Source organism: Gorilla gorilla, chromosome 10, assembly GCF_029281585.2.
Source record: "Gorilla gorilla gorilla isolate KB3781 chromosome 10, NHGRI_mGorGor1-v2.1_pri, whole genome shotgun sequence".
Classification (NCBI taxonomy): domain Eukaryota; kingdom Metazoa; phylum Chordata; class Mammalia; order Primates; family Hominidae; genus Gorilla; species Gorilla gorilla.
The window spans coordinates 42,976,182-42,999,695 of NC_073234.2; the positions used below are offsets into that span (position 1 = coordinate 42,976,182).

The 23,514-nt window shown below is 38.6% G+C and overlaps 1 pseudogene; it reads right to left on the reverse strand.

Annotated features, from left to right (window-relative positions):
* Positions 1-18,400, reverse strand: part of LOC101126835 (ADP-ribosylation factor 1-like) — a 31,301-nt pseudogene extending 12,901 nt beyond the window's left edge.
* Between the last annotated feature and the right edge of the window lie 5,114 nt (positions 18,401-23,514).

A 23,514-nucleotide genomic window follows, 5' to 3' on the forward strand; every position in this document is an offset into this window, starting at 1 on the left:
TACTCAGGGAAATGTGCTTGTCAATATAATAACTGTAGTGTGATGATAACATTTCCCACAGTTAGATTTAATGCCATGTGGACATGTAGAGATCGAAAATATGGATCCTGTCAGAACCAATGAATTCACTAAAGAAACGTGCAAGTAATACACAAGATCAAGAAGCTGGACAATAGTCACAATGATACAGAACCAGCAGACAGAAAGGGTATAGATTCAGTCTACGCTGGGTGCAATAAGGCAACACGACTTCAGGATAACTCTTTGCCAGGTGTTCTTCAAAACCAAATGCTTGGGAGACATAATAATGATGGAAGCGAGTCTGAATTACAACTCAAGTCTATGAGCATTAATTTGAATGTTTATTTTAGAATCCTTCGCTACATCATTTCTTTCGAGTTTCTCTTGGGGAAGCTGGAACATGAGATCTGGCAACATGCTTACTCTGAAAATTCACTAGACAAGCAGTCTCTTCCCAATAAGATTCCCAAATCACCACTTATGCTGCAGCTAGAGGAGCTCAGTCAGACTGCCTAACCCTGTGAGGGCTGCAACTAGGAAGCAGACCATGTGTATTTAAAAACATAAATTGCTTACTTCCAAATAATTGCTCCCTTAACTTCTCTCCCCACCACTGCCTAGCTCGAACTCTCAACATAAGGGGCAACTTGACCACTGCTCAGGATTAGGAGTGAGGAAAGCTAAGGAGGGATGTTTGCACCTGTATAACAGAGGCAGATGATATAAAATTTCATTTAACTAAAACCCAACTGGATGATCCTTCACTTACCAGTTTTGTTTCACTTGCCAGTCCCACAGTCTACCCCAGCAATTGCTTTAAGCACAAAAGCAGTAAGTACACTCACAGGAGAAATTTAGTTTTTTAAAATAATACATTAGAGAGTACATTCTCAAACTGTGCAACGTCAACCCAATTTCCTCCACATTCTCTGTTTTTACATTGACTATTCATGTTCAGATTACTGACACCCAGGCCAGCCATGGTGGCTCACACCTGTAATCCCAGCTCTTTAAGAGGCCAAGGTGGGGGATTGCCTGTGTCCAGAAGTTCAAGACCAGCCTGGGCAACATAGCAAGATCCTGTCTCTACAGACTAATGACACCCAAAGTGATGCAAGATTTTCAGTCTTCAAAGATTCAATATTGGTCATGAAACTCTACTTGTTAAATCAAGAAGCATTTTTGAAACTTTCAAAATAAAAACGCCTGTTTCTTTAAACCTCTTGTCAAGCAAAAATTTTAATTAACCAAGAGTACTTTCCTTTCTTATCGATCACTGTGTTACTTTATAAATGATTTGAGAATTATCCATTTTTTGGTATAATCCATGTGTCTTTTACCCTTCATTTGAGTAGTCAAAATTGTCTGCATCTGACAATGAGCTTATGTGTTTTTAAATATACATTAACATATGAATGGGTTCTATTTTCAGGAATTTTATGCTCAAGTCCTAGAGAGAAAAGACTCACAAAAAGTATTTTTCAATAATGAATTCTAATAATATTGTTCAGTCCAGATTCTACAAGTATACTAAATGCTTGGCTTAAATGAAAGGCGGTATGAACAGTGATTGAGGTCTTAAATGATAAAATAATATGAAATTATAAGCTACTGTTAACAAAATACTCCCACTGTCTATTATATATTTAATATGTCTCACTGCTGTGCTTTATAACATATATTATCAACCAGTGAATCTCATTTCATAAACCACATACAATCATCAGACATGTCAATTGATAAGCACAGCTTGGGTATACCATTAGGGAAAAGCACAATATATTGAAACCCTCAATTAATTAAATTTTGGCTGTAATCTACTTTTATGAGAGAAGCCAATCACAAGAAAACTTAAGGAGCAAATGTTTTAAAATCCATTAAATCCTAGGGTCCAAAGAACATTCAGGCCAAACTCCTACATGGGTGGTTTTTAATCTTTTTTTAAGCAAAAAAAAGGGTTTTGTCAAATAAAACTAAAAAAACAACAAAAACAACAACAACAACAACAAAAAAAAACAAAGAGGAGCTATTCCAGTTAAGGGGAAGGGTAGGCGAAAGGAGTTAATTCCAGAGCTCTGCCACTTCTGCCCTATGGATCTCCCAGGGCCTTCCCAAGACTGGGATATGTTGTGGTATCAAAAATCTCAAAATCTCAGAGGCTTAATAAAAGTGTATGCCTTATCCACCCATGCTGCAGAGTCTCCATCTTGACACATGCTTCTATGATTACCACAGAAGGAATACTCAAGCCTGACAATTAAAGGCTTTGACCTAGAGCAACATACATCACTTCTGTTTCTATTTCCTCAGAGACTGCACATAGCCATGCCTAATCTTAAGGTGGCAGAAAGTAGAATCTTTCTATGTGCCCCAAAGGAGAGTAGAATAAGACAGCAGTGGGCAGGAATAGTGTCTGACACGTGCCAACTAGCAGTGTCAAAACTACAAAACTGTTCAAAACCCTCGCCCTCCAGGTTTTCACTTAGTGCCATGCAGAAGAAGACCTTGAAAGATGCAAATTTATGAGGAAAAATATTTTCTTTCATATGTGATATCTATTATGAAAGTTAAACAGATGCTATAGTAAGGAAAGATCTTAAGAAGATGAAGGATTTTCAGAATACAACTTCAGTAAGCTGTAAAATTCAATTAACCAGAACCACAATGTACTAAATGTATCATTTAACTCAGGTTTACGTGTTTTATTTATGAGGTTTGATAACATTTAACATACAACTACCCTTCAAAAATTATAAGAGTACTAACACTCCTAATCTTTCTCTTTCCTCTCTTTTTTTTTAAAAAACTTACTCTTTTCTATACTGTCAACAACTGCAGACACCCATATGACCAAAAACCAGAGACAAGTGAAAATTAAAAAAGACTAAAGAATACTGGTGAAAACAACTTCAGTGGTCATCTATGTCACATTATAGCTATTACTTCACCCCTTAGTGAACAGATTTAATATTGTGTGTAAAGTTGAGGTTATCAGCTTATAAAGCATGATTAACCTTAGTGACTCTCATTCCTTTCCTATCATACAGTAGACAGAAGATTAGAGGCAACAAGAATGATCAAAGAACTCCCAAAAGCAGCAGCAAAAAGCAACAACTAACTGGAAAAGACAGATGGAAAGCTATTTAGAAAAACACTTCCATTAGTGGGGGCAAATAGTCTGCATTTAATAATCTACCATACACATTACAGGACAATCTAATACTTAATGTTGATAATGATGACCCAAAGTCATGAATAAAATATTAAAACTATGACTACATAATCTAGCTTGTATCATCTAGCCTCATTATGTTTACCTTTATTATCTAAAAATAAGGGAGCAGGAATAACTGATCTCTGGTCATTTCGTGATCCTATGCAGTTATAAACAATTGATCAGCACTAATATAAATATAAATATAATATAAATATAAACTAGAAAGCTGAAATATAAACTAGAAAGCTGAAGAGAAAAAAAAATTTTTTTGAGATGGAGTCATGCTCTTGTCACCCAGGCTGGAGTGCAATGGCACGATCTCTCCTCACTGCAACGTCCGTCTCCTGGGTTCAAGCAATTCTTCTGCCTCAGCCTCCCAAGTAGCTGGGATTACAGGCACCTGCCATTATGCCAGGCTAATTTTTTTTGTTTGTATTTTTAATAGAGACAGGGTTTTGCCGTGTTGGCCAGGCTGGTCTCAAACTCCTGACCTCGTGATCCACCCACCTCTGCCTCACAAAGTGCTGGGATTACAGGCGTGAGCCACCACACCCAGCCAAGAAACAATTTAAACTGAAACAGGGTAAAGAATTAGGCAAGGAGAAAAATTAATGAAGCAGACTGCCAAAATGCTTATATGATTAAATAGGCTGAAAATATAGTGCATCAGTTATAAGGATTTTGGGTGCAGTTGAAAGAAATCCAACACAAACAAGCTAAAACAATAAAGGAATGTATTGGTTCCCATCCCTGGATAATCTAAGGGTAAAGTGGATTTGAGGTTTGGTTTGAGCCAGCAGCACAAAAATGTCCATGAGGAAACTCAAACTCTGTCTCTATGCTGCCTTTCACAATGTCTACCTCATGCTCATAGTCACAGTTTTAATATTTTATTAATATATGAAATCATAGTTAATATTAAGTTATAGTGTAATATTTTATTCTTGACCTAGGGTCATCATTACCAACATTAATTGTTAGGTTGTTCTGTAATATGTAGAGGGTATGTTTCTAAGTGCAGACTATCTGCCCCCCCATGAAAGCTACTCCCCCAGTGGTTGCAATATCACTGCCAACAAATTCCACATGTTGCCCATATCCTACCTGAAAGAAAGGGCATCTCTGTCTCAGATTTCCAAAGAATAATCCTGAGATTCACTGCAGCTGGTCCAGGCTAGGTCTCCTGTTCATTCCTTAAACAAACATTGTAGCCAGGTTATACAGTGTGATGCTTAGCCTAAAACAGTGAGGGCCTAATCCAGAAGCAAGGATAGGATCACCTTCTCCAGATGCATGCAGGCCACCAGCAGAAGGCTGGTGTATTAGTTTGCTCTCGTATTGTTATAAAGAAGTACTTGGGTAATTTACAAAGAAAAGAGGCTTAATTGACTCACAGTTCAGCAGGCTGTACAGGAAACATGGCTGGGGAGGCCTCAGGAAATTTACAGCCATGGCAGAAGGTGAAGGGGAAGCAGGCATGTCTTACATGGCAGGAGCAGGAAAAAGAGAGCAAAGTGGGAGGTGCTACACACTTTTAAACAACCAGATCTCATGAGAATTCACTCACTATCATGAGAACAGCAAGGGGAAAGTCTGCCCCCATGATCCAATCACCTCCCACCAGGCCCCTCCTCCAACATTGAGGATTACAGTTCGGATATGAGATTTGCATGAGGACACAAATCCAAACCATACCAAGTGGATACCCAAATAAAAAAGGGGTACTGGCAAGAAGAGGAAAAGCAAAGGTCCACTACACACAGAAGAAAGCAAAATAGAACAGGAACAATATAACAAGTTATTTTAATTTATTGGGCAAATATTTAAATACTCAGATTTAGCAAAGTACTGTGCTAAACACTAGTGGAATGATACAGTAGTGACTAATACACAGTCCCGCCCTCCAAGGAACTTACAATCGAGTGATAGACAGCAGACATGCAAATAGTTGATTAATATAAGAATAAAAAGCATAGACTATATAACATCCATGTACTCTTTCCAAAAATAATTGCTTTAAAAAGAAAAAGAAAAATCTCAAAAAGTGCCAGGCATGGTGGCTTATGCCTGTAATCCCAGCACTTTGGGAGGCAGAGGTGGGTGGATGGTGAGGTCATGAGTTCAAGACCAGCCTGGTCAAGATGGTGAAACCCCATCGCTATTAAAAATACAAAAATTAGCTGGGCATGGTGGTGGGAGTCCATAATCCCAGCTACTCAGGAGGCTGAGGCAGGAGAATCGCTTGAACTCAGGAGGCAGAGGTTGCAGTGAGCTGAGGTCATCCCACTGCACTCCAACCTGGGTGACAAGAGCAAGGCTCCATCTCAAAAAAAAAAAAAAAAAAAATCTCAGAAATTGATGTATTGTGGTATTTTAAAAACATATAATTGAATCAGGCCATTTAAATATAGTTATACCTAAATAACCATAGATAACAGTATCATAAAATGTAATACATTTTTCAAAAATATTTCTTTAAATGAAAGAGCCATGATGTCAAAATAAAAGTGTAAAATAAAAATCTGCATCTAATATACCATATTATATCAAGAAAACCTAGAAAGTAATGGTAGAAAGAAGAGGGAAATAAAAGAATACTAAATGAGAGAAAAACTGATTTCAATACATTATAATTAATGGCATCTATGTTATAGACACGAGGATGGATTTCATCACTTGTTGGGTGACAGTCTGATGCCCACAACCAAGGAGGATTTAACAAAGGGATTTTATTTCTTGCAATAAGTAAGGAGGACATGGGAATGGTTCTCAAAGCAGTGTCTCCTCAAACAAAGGTGGAAACAGGCCTTTTAATGGGCTGATTAGCCGAGTCGTTGTATGTAGGGGTGGCATAAAGGCAGTGAAGGCATTGATTATGCTTCTACATACATCACATGTATAGAAAATGATGAATATATTTATAAAAAGTCTTCTGCATGGAGATTTTAGTGTGGTAATGAAGAGAGTTTGCCAAAGTTCATCCCCAACTCAGGCATCGCTAGACCCTTCCTGGAACTTTTTGAAATGAGAACTCAAGGAGCAACAGTTACAGGTGGGTACTTCTTCACAGTGCATACCCCAAAACCCAGAGACACTGGGCTACATATACAGTAACTATACTGAATAAAAATAGGGTTAAAAGTTTTTAAATTACTGAGGGGAGCAAAGAAAAATATTCCATATAGCAAAAAGAAATGTAAAGTAAGCATAAAATGTAAAAAGTGTAAAATAAAATTAGAGTGATACAAGCCTATCATTTGTGACAATAAATATGAATGGATTAAACTTCTTTAAGATGTGATTTTAAAATCCAATAAGAGTTTATTATTTGTGCTTTTCTTTAGTTTCCAAATGTATTTCAATAAAGATACTTCAATTTTATAATGATAAAAATAATATTGTTATAAAATATAGAAAAAAACTAACTAGATAATGGGGACTGTTTTGACACACACAAACATGGTAAGTTTGCCTATTCTTGCCCTGTCAGCTAGATGCTGCTGGGTGCTACACTGAACAAACATCAGAAGCCCCTTCTAAGGCCAGCTGCCCATCTACAATCTCTACTAAAGAACCAGTGCTCTGCCCATAATGTGGTCCTGTCTTCCCTCCCTCTCAAGCACCTGGGCAGAGTTGATTGGACAGGATACTCAAAGTCAACAGATCCATGGGTTTGCTTATGGCCTGCTGGGAAAAGACAAGCTGGAGCAATTTGATTTCCTCTCTAGAATATGTGGGAAGGGAAGGATGAGAAGAAGTCAGTCAGCAGTGACAGCCAGAGCTACTCAGCTGACAGCTCCTTAGGTATCTTTAAAACAAATTCTCCTTTTTCCAGAGGCAACATGAGCCAATCTCTGCTCCAGCAGCCAAAAACGCCAAATGAAAATATGGTGGAAAAGTGAAAGATTCTATTAATCAAATAATCTGCTCCACATCAAATAAAAAGTAATTTACTGAATTGACTGAGTCGATTCATTTTTAGCACATTATGAGGATGTGATTTTCACTCCATATTGAACGGTTACTTAATTTATTAGAGTTCTGCCTAATAAGGTTCACTAAGGAACTTTGTGTTAAAATTGTTTAAATAGAGTGACTGAAACAATTAACAAGTTGACTAGTGTGTTCACATCTGTCTGAGTGAATGAGAGCATCCTCTCTCCACAGATAAGAGTGACACTGTTATTACATTCAGGCAAACACTTTTCAGGCCTATGCCTGTTGTAAATTTCTCATTATCTTGTTTGAATTGAAGAAATAATAGCACATTGAATTTAATTCCTTACAACACAAGCTTTCTTTGCCTTATGTTTATGGTGGCTGATAGTTTTAAAAATTATAGTGTCTGGTTACTCCTTTTCAGATCCAGCCATTATTGTCATGTTTCTGATTAGCAGTAGATATGATCATTGGAAATGAATAAATAAAAGTACTTGAAGTGTTTGTTTGCGTGCAGCCTTGCCAGTGTCCCCTGTAGTACCCATTTGTTAACCCAGAATTCTGTAAGGGGTGTTGCCTTCCATGTTTTCTAACTTTTGACTATCAGAGTCTTTGCTAGAACAATCAGGAAAGGTCTGCCAAGTACGGATAAATAAGAAAAAGAAAAATACTTGTGTTTCTATGAAAACAGTGAAATAATAAATAATGACTAGATGCACACTATAATTTTTACCTATTAAATGAATGAATAGATGGATGAACAAGTGAAGGAATGAGCAATAAAAATAAGAAATAAGTGAATGAGGGAACAACTTATTAACACGCAATGAAAACTTTAGAAACAGTTTACCTTCCAGTTAAACAATTATAACCAAACACAATGGATAGTTTACTGTAGTGTTAAATTAATTTCTAGCACCCTACATTGGAAATGGTGGAAAATATAAGTTTTTATATTATATATGTAGCGTCTTCTAACAAAGACGCTGCAAATACAGTTTTCCTTTTAGTTATTCTCTCTCCTCAGTTTCTGCTGATGCTTTTCAATATGTCCCACATTGTTCTGGTCAGAAATACTTGCTTCTTATTAAATAGTATTTCAGAGCCTACGTTACCAATAACAGAAAAATGTCAGTTCCTTCTTACACACTTGCTCAATGTGTACAATAAATGCAGTCTTTGTCAATGGCACTTGTAAAAAGAGATTATTCTATTAATATTGAAAATGGCAACTATGTCCTTTCTTTATTTCCCTGAGAATGGCTTTTTTCTCTGCCTATTGTCATAGTATTGTCCTCACTCCTTTCGCGTTCTCTCATGATGGTGCAGTACCATGGCATAGCAGAAAGATGGGGTTTTATATTTAGGTGTTTTGGACAGAAAATCAATTTTCTAAGCAGAAAACAGATTCCCCTATTGGATGAAAATATACCCACCATATCATTTCTTCCACAGTACATAAAATATTCCCTCCCCATGACTTAGCCTCCTAGAAGTTTGACTGTATAACAATTTCAGTATTGACATTTGAGTGTTTCCAACTTTTGGTAAAAATTTATCCTGTAATCTATTGTGCCTGTTTTGTGCTGTATTAAGTTAACTTAGAATATTCTACCATCCTCAACTCTTCAAATCTTTGAAAGCAGGAATTCTCATGGTACCTAAGTATCTTTATATATGTATATATATTAATTAAATTACATTGAAATGACTTAACATTGTTTGGGTTTTTAATGCAGGAAATAATAGAGTGTGTAATAGGAAGTAATAAAAATATTTAAGATATTCTATTGGGGAAATACTAGACATGAAACATTAAAAATATTAGTAGTAAATGCAGTCAAAAATATAATTTAATTTCTTATTACATGGATTTGGAGACATATTAAGTGTTAAATCACATCTCTTGAAATATAACTTGATAGAGTAAAATCCTAAGGTAACCCAGTTATCCTCTGGGTTTTCTTCTCCTACCTCAGCTCTACGATGGGGTCTGACTTCATGGATTGGCCTTGCTAGCCAAGAAAATATAAGATAGAACTGATGCAAAGAAATATCTCAACAATGAGGTCTCCCATGTTACAAAAATTTTTCTGAAATGGAATTGTGACAAGTATCAGCTCCTGGGGACATAGAAAATTAGTTTGCTCAAAATTCCAAAAGGCATGCTCGAGTGAGGCAGTTTCAATCAATGCAAAAGAAGGGACATGGACTCAATAACCTGCTAGGTCTATTCCCTTCTTTATGTCTCCGAACGTGTCTGAAGCACATTAAGAAAACATTTATGTGCTGCTCACCTTGAGTGCAAAGGCACACACTGCATCTCCCACACAGCTCGCACAGGACCTTTCATTTTCAAGTTTACAAAGAATAAAATAAAATTAGAGCTTGTCACCTTTAGGGGGAAGAAAACAGACTCAAATCATGCAGCAACCTGAATTGCTTTATCTTCAATTGAGAATAACCAGAAAGAGGAGCCCTTGGCAGCCTATTCTTAGGCTCAGAGAGTGATGGGGTTTTTCATGCATAATGTGAGTGGCATAATTGCTCTGAGAACCTGAAACTTTCTGTCACCTGACTCTAGACAGTCATAAAGTCCCACAGACTGTTCATAACATTGCAGCGTGTGGTCGTTAACCTACAAAGAGCTATATTCCTGACCCTCCCCTATCCAACATGGTGTACAATTTCATCTACCCAGATTCCATGAGCAAAGAATTCTGGACACTTCAGAAAGTAATTTGGGCTGAAGCTTATCTTACCTATGGGGAAAAAAAGATTTATAAGATATTAGTGTTGTAAACAAAATTGCAGCAAAAATAAACAAATTCCATGGCAGAGATATAACCAGGCCTTAGCATTCTCCCCAGGTTGACTAAAGTTTAGACAGGCTTCTTTCTGACTATAAGACCTTGACCTCCCTTTTCTTACAGCATTTACTTTAGAAAACTTGCAGTTGTAAATTCTTTCTCTTACCCTTGAGATATAAGCGTTCTGTAACCCAGGAATGGAACACCTTTCTCAAAGACCTGGGAGCCATGCTTCTGAAATGAAATCACCAAGAAAGATGGAGCCTCTATATCCCAGTACCTGTGGGAGAGTAGGAGCCTAACACAGATGGTTTAATCACATTGACCAACATCCCCACTAACATCCTCCAGTACTTTTCCACCAGCTCACTGCTACGTTTAAGAATCTTCCCTCATTTTCTTATAGCAGAGATAAGCTCAAGTTTCTCCCCTATTGCAGTAGTCTTGAATAAAGTCTTCCTTGTCTGTTTAACTGGCCTGGTGCAATTTTTCTTTTACAGACAATAGTTGGCTATCCCATTGTCCATCATTTCCTTCTTTCTTACTCTCAGAATCCAATTTTACTGAGGGCAGCAGTACTCCCAGCTAAAAGACTAGGTGCTCCAGCCTTGCCTGTACCTTGGGGTGGGCATTTCTGCTGCAGCAGCTCTGTGTTAGAAATGGCTAGGGAGGGGGCATGACCAAGCCAGGGACCCTGGTAACCTTGTGGAACTGCCATTAAGCCTCATCTCCTTACCTCCCCACTTCCTTTGCATGAGAGAGAAATACATTGACTGCAATTTGGGGCAGTGTCTTAAGCAAAGGGAGAACTCAGATTGTATGACAGGATAAACTTTTCAAGCATCCTTCAAAACCTCAAAAACCTCTATTTCACACATATCTTAGGACTTGATGGGATGTTAATCCCCACTCAGTATTTTACAGATGACAAAGCAGAAGATGCAAATATTTCAATCAGCTTGACTAAAATCCTTTATATAGGCCGATAGACAAAATGCAGATCATTAATTTTCTCCAGTGCCCAACATGGTGCCTGATATCTGGCAGATGATTGATGTGTGTTTAGTGAGTAGAAGAGCATGTAAACAAATAATTACAATGCAGTGTGGTAACTGTTACAGTAGACAAATAAATGGAAGCAGAAGTCCAGAGGTGCATGCCTCTAACCATTCTACTTGCTAGTCACTGTGTATACCATCTTTAAAGTTGAACTACTCATGTTTAGAGACTTATTTATTATTAATTCTTTAAATCAGACTTTTCACTAACAAGAACTGGCCTATGTATTAGTGCTTTTTGCATTTTTCACAGCAGGTCACTTACTCAACACACAGAGTTTGGTGAAAATATTCTGTAAACCCAATTCTCTCTGTCCATGAACAGCACAATCCGAGTCCCAGACACCACTACTTTTGGGGATCTGTTGCTCAAGGTCTGTGTGAATTTATGGCAGTGAAATGAAAATATTAATTTCAATTGGATCAGTTCCGCTGTTGCATGTAAATCCACACCAAACGTGCCAAACCAAAATGTAAATTCTTTCGTATGCCAGATTTGCAATCTTATTCATTGTATTTAAAAATTTTGCAGATATTTAAAGACAAAAACATGCATACAGACTTTCTACTGAGGCATAAGCTATATTAAACTGGCAGCCTGTTTTTTTTCCTGTTTTTTTTTCAGAGGTGTTAATATGCAGCAGACTTTACAGGGGAGCTCCCCCCAGACTCTGTTAATGCACTTCTGTGGGGCTGTTTTCTTATATATAATGATGGTGTTGGACCAGACAGCATTTCATGTCCCTGCCAGCTCTGATCATCTATAATACTATGATTTAACTTCTACAGTGTGTGATATAAGGACTGCTTACTTCTGCTCCCTCACATTCCAGAGACATAAGAAACTTCTCTACTTCCAAGGAAGGGGAGTACAGGAACAAATATTTGGGTTCCCTGTCTCCATCCCCTTACTCACTCCTCCCAGGGGAAGAAGGAGTAACTTATCCGATGGGTGAGGCAAGGAGCTCCTGAAATCCATGGGACCTTCTTTACCAAGAGTAAGGTCACAACATCAAAGTTTACACAGCCAAGCTCCTTGCTCTCTTGACTCATTTGTTCTTATGCTGGGTGCTCTCTCCACCTCTGCCTCCTGCCCCAAACAGTTGGGCCTCCACCAGGAGACCCAACATTCTCTAGCTTCTCTGCTGAGGACTTACAGGCAAGTTTCAGCTGGGATATAAGAGGCCAGGCCACCATTCTCTAAGTCAGCTTTCCTTGTATAAAACTGATACTGTACTTGAATCCCTATTTGACAACTGGTACCCATTATCAATTATTTAAACATCACAGGCAATAATAGTCCCAAAATAAGAACCCAAGCTGGATATCATCTGCATATTCCAGAAAGTCAGGACATGTCCCCTCCCAGAGAAGAGGATATGACTAAACCTTGGAGCCCAGTGGTTGGGTCTCATCTTCTTGGCAACGTGTGGTAGAGTAAGAAATTCACAAACAGCTAATCAAGTCAAAGCAAAGAGGAAGCTCTCTAAGCATGGTCCACTGTGTGAGGATGTTTGTATTGTTTTCCAACCCTGCCCCAAGCGAATTTATTCCAAGAATTAATCAAAATAACAAACTTAAAGAGGAAGGTTAATGAACAACGTCTAGCATCAGGCAAACTGTAACAAACAGAGTCAAATTATTTGGTTCCTTAAAGAAATAAATACATAAAGACACTTGTAACAGATAGGGACCCTGTTTCCTCTCCCATTTACCAGCGATAAGAGTGGAGCAAAAGTAAGCCCTGTCTCAAGGCAATGACAGGAACAGCAGCTATAGCTAAGAGGGGCACAGCAAATATGGAGCAAAGAAGACCGGAGAGTGGATACTGCCAGGAGTTATGGCTCAGAGGAGACACTTGGGACAGGATCCCTGAATGTCAGGACCTGGTGACTGGGGTTCCAATAACTTGTCACAGCTCACCATGGAATATCAAAGGATCATTTGTCACAATGAATATTCTTAAACCAGCATTGTCCAATAGAAATATGTGTAATATGTACATATATACATATATATTTTCTAGAGACATCAAATAAGTAAAAAAAAGATGAAATTAACTTTAACCTGATATATCCTATATATATATATATATATATATATATATATATATTTGAAGACAGAGTCTCACTCTGTTGCCCAAGCTAGAGTGCAATGGCACAATCTTGGCTCACTGCAACCTCCACCTCCCGGGTTCAAGAGATTCTCCTGCCTCAGCCTCCCAAGTAGCTAGGATTACAGGCGCCCACCACCATGCCTGGCTAATTTTTGTATTTTAGTGAGACAGGGTTTCACCATGTTTACTAGGCTGGTCTCGAACTCCTGACCTCATGTAATCCACCCATCTCAGCCTCCCGAAGTGCTGGATTACAGGCGTAAGCCACCGCACCTGGCCAGCAAAAATATCACTATTTTAATATGTACTCAATGTTTAAAATATTAATATATTTCCATTTTATAAAAATATTAATATATTTCCATTTTGAAATTTCATTTCCATTTGAAATACAGTGTGTATTTTATACTTACAGCATATCCGAATTTAGCCCAGAGAGAGTTTAAGTGCTCAGTAGCCACATGTATCTAATGGTCATGACGCTGGACAACATAGTCTTCAACAAGACCTTAGAAGCTGAGTAGAGTGTGAAACCCAGATGTCATATATGTATGTATACAAGAAAATATTTCATAATGGCTGTAGGAGTTATAAACTTTGAACTCTAAAGACATTACTACTTAGCCAAACTGTGGATGATTTCATCTCGCAAAGGAGATGATGTCTTAATCTACAGCCACTGTTTACCATCATATTGTAGGTTTCATCTTAAGGCCCAAAAAAAAAAAAAAACAAACAAACAAACAAAAAAAAAAACTTGTATTTCAGGATGTTAAAAACCTGGCCACAAAGCTGTATTTTAAAATCCACAGCTCTTACACATTAAAGACTGGCTTCTCCTGAGCAAACCTCCCTCTTCCCTACCACAGCTCTGGGTTCATGTGAATAATTGATGACAAATTTGCCTCTGCTCCCAGGAGCAAACCAGTGAACTGAACTGTTGTCCCTTGTCTCACTGGGCATCAAACAAAGCCTGATCTCATAAGTTTCCAAGAAAAATTACTCTTTTCTACCCATGAAAACATTTTCAGATTTCTGCTAGTAAGAGATTAGCCAACGAGGGAAGGATTTTTTTTTCATCAAAATTTGAATCAACGAATCAGTTTCCTGTCCTTTACCTTTGCATACTTCCTTAGTAATCATGAAATTGGAGACACAGTTGATGATTTTTAAGAAAAATATATCCTCCTATTTCTATGAAAATGTGCTCAAGAGAATAAGATGGGTTGCCTAATATCAAAGAAAGTAATCTTATTTGAAAAACAGGCCTGTAGTCCCAGCACTTTGGGAGGCTGGGGTGGGTGGATCACGAGGTCAGGAGATCAGGACCATCCTGGCCAACATGGTGAAACCCCGTCTCTGCTAAAAGTGCAAAAAAATTGGCTGGGTGTGGTGGCGTGCACCTGTGGTCCCAGCTACTTGGGAGGCTGAGGCAGGAGAATCACTTGAACCCTGGAGGTGGAGGTTGCAGTGAGCCAGGATCGTGCCACTGCACTCTAGCCTGGAGACAGAGTGAGACTCTGTCTCAAAATACATACATACAAACATATACATATACATATATGTGTGTGTGTATATATATATTCAGAACTAGTGATAAAGTGGCATTATGTTTGCTTGCAATTTACTCTCAAACAGCTTGGGGTGGAGGGGAACTCAGGTGAAAGGAAACATGGTCAAATGTCACCATTTGAGGAACCTGAGTGAAGGGTGTATGAAAATTCCTTTCACTATTCTTGTAACTCTTCTTTAAGACTCCAACTGTGTCAAAATAAAACTGTTCGTTGAAATAAATAAAATGTAAGCAAGAAAAAAAAAAGAAAAATAGGCCTCCAGTCTTACACAGAGACAGCTGATAAATTAAAACGAAACAGAAGAATTAAGTAAAAGTTTGCTTATGTTTAAAGATACATAAGTTAATGCAGCCTGAAGGCAACCTCAGCTTTAATGCCAACAAATCATACCATTTTTACAAGGTTTTGCCTACTGATTTTACATTAAAGAATGGATAGCTAATAAAGCAAAAATAAGCGTCTTCTTACAAAAACATATATATAGCAAGGATAGAACAAATAGACCTTTTTTTCACCATTGAATTAAATTCTTAGCTGCAGCAATTAGCAGTTGCCAAATGATCAATACCTGAAATTGATTCGCTTGGGGAACTTGTGAAACTAGATTTGACAGCAGGAGATTAGTGACCATCAACGTGCTGGTGAGAAATCACAAATAAACGGAACTTTGGATAAAGAGTGAATCGATGGTTTCACCATGTGTGAACACTGCTCCCTTTGCAATTTAGTTGTAGAAGCTCAAAATGACTGAGCACGACTCAACAGAAGTGACCTGACTTTTTGAAGTCCTGCAAGAAACACATCACCCCTGAACTCAGAAGATCTTAAGCATACCCTCAAATTCTCAGGACTGCAGTCATCCAGACAAGTCCAATCTCAAAAGATATACTCTGTTTGTTTATGTGCCCCTTCATCATTAGCACATTTTGTATTTAAGCCCTGAGGCTAATTTCTCCCAATGGTGGATATCAGTAAATGGTGTTTAAACTCTTTTGTATTAATGTTGGCATTCTCTGGAAATGGATCTCACTAATATTTAGGCCTTGTGGCCACAAAGGTACAGAACCTGTCTTTGCCATGCCTCCCCAGGAGCAACTTGCAGCCTCCTTTTTGAAATAGACTTATAAAGGATACAACTCTATTATTTTCTCCTCAGAAAGTGGGGAGAAAATATTTCAGGACTGAGCTTCATTTAGTAAACATAAAGGTGGCATAAAATTCCATACAAGAAATGCAGTAATTATTGTTTCAAGTGTCAAAAACTATTGAAGGCTTTTTTTTTTTTTTTTTTTTTTTGAGACGGAGTCTTGCTCTTTCACCCAGGCCGGAGTGCAGTGGCACTATCTCGGCTCACTGCAACCTCCACCTCCCGGGTTCACGAAGGCTAAATTCTTTAGTGGCCCATTTTAGGAAGTAGTCCATGACCTCTCCAGGCCAACCAGAAAAAATCCACCCAGAGCACGTACCTTCTGGGCACCTGGGACTTCAGTTTAGGCAGCAGCATTTGGATGCTCTAGATAGTGCCCTGGAACCTGAAAACAGATTTTGCTGGAGACAATTAATCACTTGCCTGTCCATATCCCCTGCCCTTTAAGTGTGGCTGAAAACCCCAGATGTTACTCCAAAGAGAGCACATAAAATCCAGCTGGGTGGGCATGGTAGTGCATGCCTGTAATCCTAGCTACTCGGGAGGCTGAGGCAGGAAAATTGCTTGAATCATGGAGTCGGAGGTTGTCGTGAGCCAAGATCATACCACTGCACTCCAGCCTGGCAACAGAGCAAGACTCCATTTCAAAAAAAACAAAACAAAAACAAACAAACAAAAAAAAAAAACAAAGAATCCAGCTGGGTCACATACTCTGTGTCTCAGGGACAAACCAGGGTCACCCTCCTGTCTGGACCCATGGTTTCTTGCTTCCATATATTTGGTGCTATGATTCCTCTGGTTTCACATTCAGGTTCCCAATATCGGCATCAAGCACTTTTACTTGTAGACAATTTGGACTCTCTTATCTGACTTACCATTGTCTTGCTCTACCCTAGTCATTGTCAGCCCTAGCCATACAGATTAGCCCCCTGTCTACACCGTCCATCTACAAGAGAATGATTGGACATTGCCTGCCTCAACTCCCAAACACCACATCTGACAGGTCCTCCTTCTCTGTGCTCCACCTCCCTGTGGGACACTTATCAGTTACTTGAGTTTGAGGTGGCCTTCCTGCCAGGCTTTAGCCTTTGGATCTTGTGTTTGGATGGGTAAAGCTAAATGTCAGTCAACACAAGCAGCTAAATCTATACCCCCCTCCCCAACTCCTCACCCACCCCTGTGAGCTGAACACTCCCATGCCTTATTTATACCCACTTCCTTCCCCACTCTAAGCCATTTCTCTCCCACTTAGTCTGCCACATTGCTGGCATAGTTACTGGACCATTCCTAGCTCTTTTCTGTGAAACTAGCAGCTCTTAGAGTGACATGGATTTCAGAGAATTGAGTAGTAGTCCAGGAGGTGGACATCTTTTCTTCTCATCCTAAGTTTAGCCATCAATGGTATTTCATTGTTCTTTTAAAGTAGTTTTCTAGAACATCAAACACATGCATATTCATCAGCTGCTATCTATATTAGATTATCCACGCTTCTGCCTTCTTACATCAGTGCAGTTAATCAGGAGCCTTAAAAAGTAGAGTTGCCCTGGGAAGTCTGAATTTTTTGGCAAAGTAAGCGTGTGCAGCGCTAGCAGATACTCTTGCTGTATGTGTTGACCTCTCATGAAGGTGCAAAGGAAACTGAAAAGCTTCAAATACTTCCAATGATTTGAAATGGTTTGGGAGGAATTTTATTTGCTCATAAGACTTCTCTAAAGGGAATTGCATTTTGAACTGTTATATCACATATACATTTTTATTGCCATTTCTGTTCACTCAGTCATCCAAATACCAAGTTAGAGCATTGGACCACTGGACACAAGGATGAATTCCAAGAAGATTAGGAAATCAGAAAAGCACAGAATGGGTTTAATGACTCGTGGGTAAAGCATTAGTCATTGGCCATAAACCAATAGGGAATCAGAGACACTGGGAACAAATTCAGGCTACAGAGCAACAGGCTCTGCAGATTCCACTCAACAGTAAAGGCAGCTGACTCAACACTTACACCAAGTTTACATAGCAGAAACCCTAGATGGTTTATTCTACTTCATCTTCAATTTAACCTTTTACAATCAAGGTCTCCTTTAGCATACTAGGAGGACAACACCACAAAATGATTTATGAAAACATATAATTCCCAAGAAAGAGAACAATGACTTTTAATACCCAAATACACATAATACTTTACTTACACATAAGTAAAAGGCTGCAATAATTAAGCTAAAAGTATTTTTAATGAATGCATTCAAATAAAGCTCCTAACATAAGGGAATATCTAGTGGTTTCATGGGTGACTAGGAACTAGGAATTCTAGCTCTGCCTAATTCTGCCTGAAATGCAGGTTCTAACTTAGTCTAGGTGGATCCCTTGTGTGTTCTGTCTCCCCATTTTAGACACATGGGGAGGAATGTGTACCATCTCAGGATCCTTTCCAGGCCTTACCACACCTCTGAAGGCTTGTCTGACCCTTCCACTTGCCATAAAGTAAATTATACTCCTCTCTGTACCACTTCTCCATCCTGCAAGTATTTCCTTTTTTACACATATCCATTTGTATTAGTGGTTTACCAGGTGGTACTAACCTCCTGCCCACTACCCAGTTCCTCTTCATATGCTATTAACAGAGATTCATTATTACTTAAGGCTGACAAACACACTTTGTCAGGGATTGAATTGGGCAAGCCATATGAAGTTTAGAAAAGGCATAATGACTTTAGATTAACTGGCCAGAATTGTGGTTTCCAGAGTCTTGGGAATTCTGATCCAAATGTCTTTAGTTAATTAAACAACCAGTAGGATAATCATGCAAAGAGCATGGATTTTGCAATCAGAGAGGCTTGGATTCCAACTCCAATTCTGTCTCAGATCTGCTTTAATTCCTTCATTCTACAAGTATATATTATGCACCTGCTCTGTTCCAGGCATGGTTCTAGATGCTGGAGGTATAGCAGTAAACAAAACAGATAAAAGAATTTAAAAATTGTGACTCCAAAAGAAAATTTAGGGATTCTCTAAGCAGCAATTCTACCCTATTGTTTTACAAGTGAAGCAAAAGCAATTCATGGAAGTAAAGTATTTTCCACAAGTTCAGCAGCCACTTGGTAATTGAATCAGGGTTAGAATTCAGGTCTCCTGATTTTCAGGTTAATGCTCTTTGTACCAAACCAACACATAGTCAAATCATTAATCTTAAACAAGAAGTTAATCTCAAAGTATTTATGACACTGTTTTTTAAATGAAAGTAAATTTCTTTGACTATAATGTTCTATATCACTGTAGGATGACTACAGTTAACAATAATAGCTAGAAGGAGGATGTCAAATGTTCCCAACACAAAGAAACGACACATGTTTGAGATGATGGATATGCTAATGACCCTATTCTGATCACTGTACATGATATGTATAAAAATATCACTATGAACCCCATGAATATATATACTTATTATTTGTAAATTAAAGAAATAAAATTTAATAAACAAATCTTTAAGTATTACATATAATAAAATAGTTCTTTTAAAAATACTATGTTGCCCTTCTAGACTATTGGAGATACTCTGGTCATAACTTCTGCTTCTCTGAGCCCAACAGAAGGCTAAGTTTGAGCAGTTGTGTGCCAGTTACACTCGTCCACATTCGGCATAAAGTATATCGATTTTTGGAAAAGCTATGTCAAGAAGGTCATCAGTTAGGAAGTCTCCGTGGGCAGCTTCTCATGTCTCTTGCAGTTCCCCCACACTGCAGCACTGGTCAGCCTATTTGTGACGGAGCTCCTGACATATCCTGGGAAGCCCATGCCTGCAGCTACTCCTTGAAACTCCTTATATGCCTACCAAAACTGCTTTCTCACCAGCCACATCTCCCCAACCTACACCTGAGATCCAGGTAACCTTTCTTGCTCTAACACACAGCGTCTTATTACTGCACTCGCCCTATGTTATAAAATACCAATTAGGAGTCACAGCTTCTCAATTACACTACCACAAGATTAGGATAACTAGTCTGTGGGCTTGTGCTCTACCAAAAGGCCATTTATCTACCTGATCTTGGCCCATCGTATGCCATATGAAAAGGACATGAGCTTTAGTATCGGACAGTCCTGCATTCAAATTCTCCCTCTGCCATTTTCCAGTTGTTTGACTGTAGAGAACTTGCTTGAATTATCTTGGTTTTCTCATTCCTAAGGATAATGACACCTTATTATAATGACACCTTAGACATGCAACACAAATACACAAGTCTACTGTTTATCAAATTGTTCCTTGTAGCTGTCAGCATAGCTAAAGTCCATTGCACAATGTGTAATGTGTTCACCTGTAACCTAATAGCATTTTGTTGTTGTCTCCTGTTGTGTGGGGTCTAGGGCACTGCTGCTCAATCAGTGTGTCCACAAGACTTTCTTAGTATTAGGAATACTTTTCTTCTTTTTTCCAATTCTCATCAAGCAAAGAAAAGAATAGAACTGTGGTTCTCAGCTGCTGGTAAACATCAAAATCAACTATAGAACTTTGTCAAAATACTCATGCCTGGGTCCCAATTCCAAAGACTCTGATAGGAGGTCGGGGGTATAGACAACCCTATGAGTTTTCAATAAGCTCTACAGATAACTGTAGGACACACCAATGGTTAAGAATCACTGGGGTAGCCAAGCACAGTGGCTCACACCTGTAATCCCAGCACTTTGGGAGGCCAAGGCAGGTGGATCACAAGGTCAAGAGATTAAGATCATCCTGGCCAACATGGTGAAACCCTGTCTCTACTAAAAATACAAAAATTAGCTGGGCATGGTAGTGCACACGTGTAGTCCCAGCTACTCAGGAGGCTGAGGGAGGAGAATCTCTTGAACCCGGGAGACAGAGGTTGCAGTGAGCCAAGATGGCACTACTGCACTCAGCCTGGCCACAGAGCAAGACTCCATCTCGAATAAAAGCAAAAAATAAATAAAAAAGAATCACTGGGGTGAAGAATGAACGTAGTGGTAACTGGCAACTGTGGTAAAGAGCAAAGGATGGATGTAACCCAATATGTGTTTGTGTCTCCGTATATTCAAAAGATGCTCAATAATGGTTCAAAAGTAGAATCCCAGAAATAAGCTTTTATAGCCAACCAGGAGGTTTACAAATCATCTAGACTGAATATTTTCAATCATTTTTCAGCCCATGAATTCTTTGTTAAAGAAATGGCTCTGAAAGTTGCTTTTTTACCCCAACCTTAAATTTATGTACGTGGAGCAAAACCTTATCCACCTCTCTGTCCCATGCCAATTGTGCGTGTGTGTATGTCTGTGTGTGTGTGTATATGCATGTAAAAGGATTCAGTGAGATGCCTGTTATATTAAGATTACATATTTCAGGGATCATGTATACATCTGCTTTCATAATTGGCTATGGATAATTCTTTATTGAACTTCAGAATAGATTAATCTAAATTCCAATTATGAAGAATTATGGTCAAATATATTCTAATATAAATACAAATCAATGTGAATCACTGAGTTAGATAAAATCTTCTACGCACAGAGTAAAAATGGAGCAGTTGAGTTAGTTCAGGGAGGAGAGCTAAGCCCCTCGTACCTACCTCTTCTCCTTCTCCACTCCCTCAGTGGCTTCTAAGGGGACTTCAAGGAACCCCTAAGAATTCTAAGGGGATAGGGAAGATGAGAATCTAATATAAGATTCTCAGTCTGATGTATATATTTTTTCTCTATAAGCAAATTATATGGGGAACTAAATTATGATCACAATATTTCATGAAATGTATAGAATCCATACAAAATGAATTTGTTATAGCTTTGAATGTATAATTACATTGGGCTGAGAGGGCCTGAGAGAGACATCTCACAGCGATGGATGGTCTTGCCAATGGGTAAGGAAAATTCCAAGTCCTGAGCTAAGGCTCCTTCTCCCTGGATAGCCCTAGGAGGACACTTGCCAACATCTGCCTCTGACTTTCCATTTTCTGTTCTTCCACTGCTGGCCAACTGCAGTTTTGGACGATCAGTTCTTCTTTTATATATGTTAATATAGTTAATCAAGTTACAGTCCAGTTTTGCTGATTCCGTTTAAAGTTATTCTCAAAAGTGACTTTCATGTCTTTGTCCTAGCCTGCTAGGCGCAGAGGGAACTTTTATTCTCCCTGTTTTCAAATTCATGGCTTTGCCGTCCTCTCACCCCACTGTGGAGATAACAGTTTCTGATGTTCAAATGCTTGCCCTGCCGCAGGCTGCTTCTTGTCCCACAAGTTTCTAAAAGCTGGAGCAGGACTCGATTAAAACAGGATCTTATATATTCTCTAATTTCCTTGCTTTTTATTAAAATAAATTTTCCTGCATTTGAAATCTGGTTTCAGATATCATTAAAGCTCTTATATCCTTTACTGATTAAATTTTAAGATTACTTGGATGTAAGAGACAGAAATAACACTGCAACTTACATGGTGCTTGCTGTTTACAGGCACTGGAGTAACCACTTTATACATATTATTTATTTTAAGCCTTTTAATACTCTATGATGAAAGTAGCACTACCCTTCACACATGTACAGGGAAACTGATGCTCAAAGAAGGTAAGTGATTTACCCAAGGTCACGAAGTGATACAGCCAGGATTCAAAATTAGGCCCATCAAATATCAAAGCATGTAAATCACCTTTCTGTGTTCACAAATATCGAAGAAGAATTAACCTGGACTCTGTTAGGAACGTGGCTGTTTTTCATCTTTACTACACCACTCAACCCATGCAGAAACTGAAAGATGAAGCATATTATATTTTGGTGGTAGTCTCCCTGGTTCCTCCAATTTTGTTTGGATCCATTTGCTGGTGGAAGTATATGTTCAGGGACTCCTAACCTGTGCCTCTACATCTTTGACACTGGCAGCCCCCTGATGTGTCCCAACACTTTTACAGGTATATCATTGCCTAGGAAAAGGTTGGGAAACTTTGCTTTGTGCTGTTATGTTCTAGCTTTTTCTCATAACACGGTTCCAGACAGTAGTTAGTAATCAAGCCAAACCAGCTAATCCCACATTGTGGCAGGCTGCATGGTTAGGTGGATTCTAATGCTTCCCAGGTGTGGCTCTGCTGGCCTTCAAAATACCCACTTGCCTATATCCCCAGGGTAAAGAAGAATTTGTACTGATTGGTGAGAGAATGATATTCTGTTTACCTTAACACAGTGGGTCCTAAACCAGGTTGATCATCAGAATCACTTCAGATATTCCTTAATTATGCAGATTCTAAAGCCCACTGCAAGAATTGGTCAATTTAAAAGCTCCAGGGCTAATTTGGAAGCTCATCCAGGTTACAAACTCCAGTGCAGTGAATATGCCCATGGGTGCTGGGAGCAGAAGACTTGGGTTTAAATTCTCATCTGCCACAGTGTGATCTTGGGCAAATTAATCTCTTTAAGCAATCACTTTCTCTTAAGCAGAGGAAGGTTATAAAATACTTATTTATTAGTGTGTAGGGAAAGGATGAAATCAGAGAACTTAGGTGAAAAATCTTCATAAATTATTTTTATTTAACATTAACATACCTCAATAATGACTTGAAATTAAAATGGACATGCAGTCCAATTTTAGATTCATTTTTTGGCATTTAGGGCATCTCAATATATTCATCCTTAAATTCAACAAT